This window comes from Arachis ipaensis, chromosome B10 (assembly GCF_000816755.2).
Source record: "Arachis ipaensis cultivar K30076 chromosome B10, Araip1.1, whole genome shotgun sequence".
Taxonomy (NCBI): domain Eukaryota; kingdom Viridiplantae; phylum Streptophyta; class Magnoliopsida; order Fabales; family Fabaceae; genus Arachis; species Arachis ipaensis.
The window spans coordinates 121,535,157-121,541,490 of record NC_029794.2 but is presented as its reverse complement, the minus strand read 5'-3'; positions in this window follow the sequence as shown (position 1 = coordinate 121,541,490).

Genomic DNA, 6,334 nt, shown 5'->3' with positions numbered 1-6,334 from the left:
CTATGAACGCGTGCCTGACAACCACTTCCGTTCTACCTTAGATTGTTTGAGTATCTCTAGGATTCCTTAATCAGAATCTTCGTGGTATAAGTTAGAATCCATGGACGGCCATTCTTGAGATCCGGAAAGTCTAAACCTTGTTTGTGGTATTCCGAGTAGGATCTGGGAAGGGATGGCTGCGACGAGCTTCAAACTTGCGAGTGCTGGGCGTAGTGACAGACGCAAAAGGATCAATGGATCCTATTCCAGTATGATCGAGAACCGACAGATGATTAGCCATGCAGTGACATCGCATTGGACCATTTTCACTGAGATGACAGGATGTAGCCATTGACAACGGTGATGCCTAACATACAGCTTGCCATAGAAAGGAGTATGAATGATTGGATGAAGACAATAGGAAAGCAGAGGTTCAAGAGGAACGAATGCATCTCTATACGCTTATCTGAAATTCTCACCAATGAATTACATAAGTATCACTATCTTTATTTTATATTTTATTTATGTTTTAATTATTAAATCTCTATAATCAATTGAATCTGCCTGACTGAGATTTACAAGGTGACCATAGCTTGCTTCAAACCGACAATCTCCGTGGGATCGACCCTTACTCACGTAAGGTTTATTACTTGGACGACCCAGTGCACTTGCTGGTGAGTTGTGCGAAGTTGTGACAAAGAAATAAGATCATGAACGTGCGTATTGAGTTTTTAGCGCCGTTACCAAGGAATGAAACCGTCACGATTTCTGTACACCATCACTCTTACCCAACAAAAAATAAGCAAACCCACCAAAAACAAGCAAAATGATAGCACCATACTCACCAGTCACCACAACTAAACAAAAGCTAATAGGTCTGTTACAAGACAAGCTACAATTCAGTCAAATGCTCACTATAAGTCGGCATTGATTCTAATAAGTCCGTTACAAACAGAATTAATGCTAATTATATTTCAACACTGGTTCATTATAAATTCGTTTGAATGTAACCGTTACGTTATGATATCAATCTTTATCAAAATCATAACCGATAAACAGTAACAATAAGCACTTAACCTATAAATAGTAAAAGCATAAGGAAAAAAGGTATGAAAAAAACTATTTCATTCTACATTTTCACTTAAATACTATCTCTCATACACTAACTTGAACGTTGGAGTACTTTGTACAGGTATCCGCTCTCCTTTATTCTACAACGGCCGAGGTATATATAACTCATCCCAGCAATAATCACAAGGAAGATTATTGGGAGGACGAGCTATACCATGAGCTAAAAGACTATACTGAGTTATAGCAGGAGCTAAGAAGCCACACCAGAACAAAAGCCATTCAGGTAAATACTTGTATGCGTTGGTTATTGCTTCTTTTTTTTTTAAATTGGAAGTGTGAAAAAATTTTTAAAATAATAGTGTAAGGTTTTGTAAAATTTTTTAGGTTATTTTGTTGTCGATTAATAATAAGTGGTTTAATTACTCTGTTGATCCCTATAGTTTCGCAAAATTTTTAATTAGGTCCCTATACTTTTTTTCCTTTTAATTGGGTCCCTGCACCAAAATTTTTTTTTTCAATTTGGTCCCTCTTGGTGGTAATTGGCTTAATTGTATAGGGACCTAACTAAAAAAGAAAAAATTGGTGCAGGGACTCAAATAAAAGGAAAAAAAAGTGTAGAGACTCAATTAAAAAAAAATTGGTGCAGGGACCTAATTAAAAGAAAAAAAAGTATAGGAACCTAATTGAAAATTTCGCAAAAATATAGAGACCAACAGAATAATTAAACCATAATAAGTTAATTAATTGTTTGTAGTAGTACCGGCGTTAGTATAGGTGTTAGTTAGTGTTAGGGTTAGTTTTAGTAAATTAATTATTGTTAGTGTTAGTGTTAGCATTAGGATTAGTGTTATTTAAAATTACTGTTTTCAAAAACAAGATTATTTATGTATTAATAGTTAATTATTATTAATGTTTGGTCTTATTTTTAAGAAATATTTTTACTTTATAATTCATTTATAATTTTATTAATTAAAAAAATAGAATTAAAAAAGAATTATTTAATAATTTTCAGAAATTTTTTTAATTTACGTAAAACATTAGTTTCAATAATTATTAATTTATATTTTAGTTTTACTTAAAATATTTAATTAAATCTGAATTATTATAAAATGTATTAAAAATAGAATTATTTAATAATTATTTTAATTATATTTTTTAGAAAAAATATTTTAATTATTCATATGTTCTTTTTAATGTAAAGTTTGAAAAAGAAGAAGAAAGAAAAACGTGACATCACAAGTGTTGAGTACCATATTGCAAAATACCTTTAACATCTTGTATATGTAAATAATTTTTGTGTTTAAGGTAGTAGTTAATAATTAGTAGTTTATTTAGTAATCATCAATTATTAGAATATGTAGTAATTTAAAATAAGTGTTCAATATAATAGTAGTCATGGACTGATTATGGTGATTTACTGCTAATTATTATTTTTTGTTTTTAGGGTTCAAAAAATTTGCACATGAGACACTTACATCAAATAGACTCATATGATAATAGAGTGGAAGAACAACTGAGAGCGAGCAGGTTTTATTATGTATCTCAAATTGGGAGGATCATGTCTCATAGGCGAACTGTAGATGCACTGGTTGAAAGGTGGCATCTTGAAATGCACACATTTCATCTTTCACACGGCGAGTGCACGATCACTTTGGAGGGCATTGAAATGATTTTTGGACTCCGAACTGACGGTTTGCTAGTGACTGGATCAATTAATCACACTATAAGTGGGTTAGAAAATGAGTGCTTAGCCCGATTTGGTATTGCTCCTGGGCCAAACGACCATAAAGGAAGCAGAATCAAGCTGGCATGGTTTCGCACCCTAAAATGGCACCAACATTTGACTGATCAAGTAAGTAAGGAGATTTATGTGAAATGTCACATAATGTGTCTATTTGGTACGACATTATTTAGTGACAAGTCTGGAATCTCTGTGCACTGGAAGTATTTGCCGTTGCTTCGTGACTTCTCTCAAATTCATAAGTTTAGTTGGGGTTCTGCTTGCCTTGCACACATGTATCAATCGTTATGTCAGGCATTGAGATATGATTGCAAGGACATAGATGATCCTCTGGCATTGCTCCTTGTGTGGGCCTAGATACGAACGCCGACAATAAGGCCTCTGCCGGTGGATACCAGCTTTTCACTCGCTCGCAGGTAATATTTAACTAAGTTGTCGATTTTGTTATTTTTGCTGTAGTAATTACTTCCTAATATGAAATATGCCAGGTGGAATGATTATCAACCCACCATTGAGCACTATAAAAATTGGACAACCTCTAATGTCAGGAGAAGTTTGGACGATCTTCCTCCAGATGAGGTACGTGTTTTGTTGCTAAGACCTTTTGTTATATTGAATTAAATTGATGACTGGTGCACTTATACCTTTGAGGTTTGATCTGTTTTTACAGTTTGTGTGGGAGAATACAGTCCCAACCGGGTTGCGCCTCATGTTATTCCATTTGACATTAAGAACGGTGAAAATCTTTAGAGTGCAACTGTACGTTTAATATGTTTTAAGGCTGTGGAGTGGCATCCGACTGATAGGATTAGAAGACAGTTTGGCTTTTATCAAGAACCCCCATATGAGGCTATGAAACTTAGAGTGTCCCATAACATAGTGCTGACGGGTCCAAAAAATGGGCGTAGAACATGCAGTATGGATCTCACAATAGTTAAATGGTTTTGTGTGTGTCTTAACAAGTGAACATGTCGACAACTATTTATCATTCGACCAATACATGGACTAGTATATTGGTAAATTTGGTGATCACCTGCGACTCTCCGAGCGTGCTAAGCAAGAGGAAGAAGGACAGCAAGAACAACAACCTCATCAAGAACAACCACCTCAACAATAAGGACCACCTCGGCAAGAACAACCACTCGTTTCACAGCCATATGCATACGCACCATATCCATACCTACCATATCAACAACCATATTCATACCCACCACAATATCCACACCCACAGTACTTACAGAAATATGCACAAGCTTCCTCCCAACCTTTCATACAACCACCATACTCACAACCATACCTACATTATCCACCAAATTGTATTCACAACCTTACCCACCATACACACAAGAATATGCACAACCTTTCACCCAACCTTTCTTACAGCCATATGGTCAGCCATTTACCATGTGTGAGGCATACAGGTCGACACAGGCACCGCAAGGTTCATTGACACAGTTACTAGCACTAGCATTACCACGGTGCGTGCATCTGCTTCGACTATGACCTTCACCTCTACAAAACCTACAACGCCTAGGATCATATAGATCACGAATATCCATCTCATTCAAGAAACGAGTTTTCTTAGGAGACCTTTGGCCACTCGCTTAAGGTGGGGATTGGGTATTTGTCTTGGTCCTTGATGCACAAGCCATGTTGTTTGGTTTTCTAGTGGCCTGAATCAGGTTTTGTATACCTTTCGGATCTCTCCCATCGGGTAACCTCGTGCACATACTATTTCCAATCTAGGAACTAGTTTGCACAACAGAAAAATACATGGCGACACAGAATTCGATCCACCTGAAACTCACCACAATCACAATGCCGAAGGCACAAGTTTACTGCAAACTCCAAACCACTAGGCATTTTGCACGCTTCAAAGACCTCGTTCTACCTATCAAATAAGTTAACTTGGATGTTCCCCATTGAGCGCTGATTTGACAGAATTTTCTCAGTTGCATATTCATAGAATAGTTGTCCTACACTTATACGAGCCTCAGCCTCAGCTCTCTTCCTTGTAACGCGTATTGAATTCACACATTGTTCTAAAATAGCCTATGTTAACAATTAGCTTCTGAATGAGTGGCGCCTTGAAATTCCTCAGAAAGTTGGATGCTATGTGTTGGATGCAAAACATGTGAATAGCTCTCAGATATTCCCATGCTCCATTACTACGACCTACAACTGAGATAATTGACTCGTGTCGATCAGAGATAAGGAAAACACCAACTCGATTAACCACATGTGTTCGCAAATGGCTAAGAAAAAAGTGCTAGGCATCGGCAGTCTCACCTTCGACTAGGGCAAATGCAAGAGGCACGATATTCCCATTGTCATCTTGTGATACTGCAACTAAGAGCTCATTTATACTTTCCATATATGTGTGTGTGTGTGTGTGTGTGTGTGTGTGTGTGTGTGTGTGTGTGTGTGTGTGTGTGTGTGTGTGTCGTCAACTTGGACCACTGGCTTGCAAATTCTGAATGCTTTAATGCACAGGTAGAAAGTCCAGAAGACTCGTGTTAGAATTTGGAGATCTTCAACTAACTCGTCCCCTCGGTAGTTATATGTAGTTTCGTACTCAACAGCTACTGATGGTTCTTTTGCAACCATTGCTTCAAACTATGTGGGCAAAGCTTCATATGAAGATTCTCACCCACCAAATATTTTTTCAACTGCCTTTTATTTTGCCAATCATGCTTTGCAATAGCTTATCGTGTAGTTGAACTTCGATTGCACTTCAGCAATGACAGATTTCACCTTCATGGACGGGTCAGCTTCAACTAATGGCTTTATCGCTTCTACAATTATATCAAAGTCCAGTTTAGCATGATATTGAGAGATGGTACTTTTAGTGCACATGTGACTACCATTGTACCTCCTTATCACCCAACAATACTGTCTTTCCATAAGAGTAACTCTGATAAGCCAATCACAACATGTTCCGTATTATACGCATTTAGTACAGAATGTTGTTAGTTCTAATTCATATATCCTATAATCAACTTCTCTTTGGATGGTATACTCTTTAACTGATGCAATAACAGCCTCCCTAGAGTTAAACTTCATTTCAACGGCAAATTCACTGCCAGCTACAATAATTGGGGCTACACCAATAATAAAGCAAAAATAAATCTAATAATCATAATAATAATAATAATAATAATAATAATAATAATAATAATAATAATAATCACAAAATAATTTGTATTGGCGTATTTTCAGAAAATTTTGGTGCATGCATAACATCAAAATTCAATGTATGCATAAAAGATAACTTTTTAAATGGATAGTCTCGCTAGTACATTTGCAACATCAGCCACATCTTCTTCAACCATTATCTCATCTTTCTCTACATTTTCAGTTGGATCAACACTACTACATTTTGAAGATTTAGTAACATTTTTCTTTTAACATTTGTTAAGGTGTTAGGAATGGTCATAAAATTAAATATTAAGTAACATTTATTTATAAATATTAGCAAATATGTTTAATTTTTAAAAAATTTCTTAAAAGTGTTACCTATTGTCAATTAAAAGTCACTTCCAA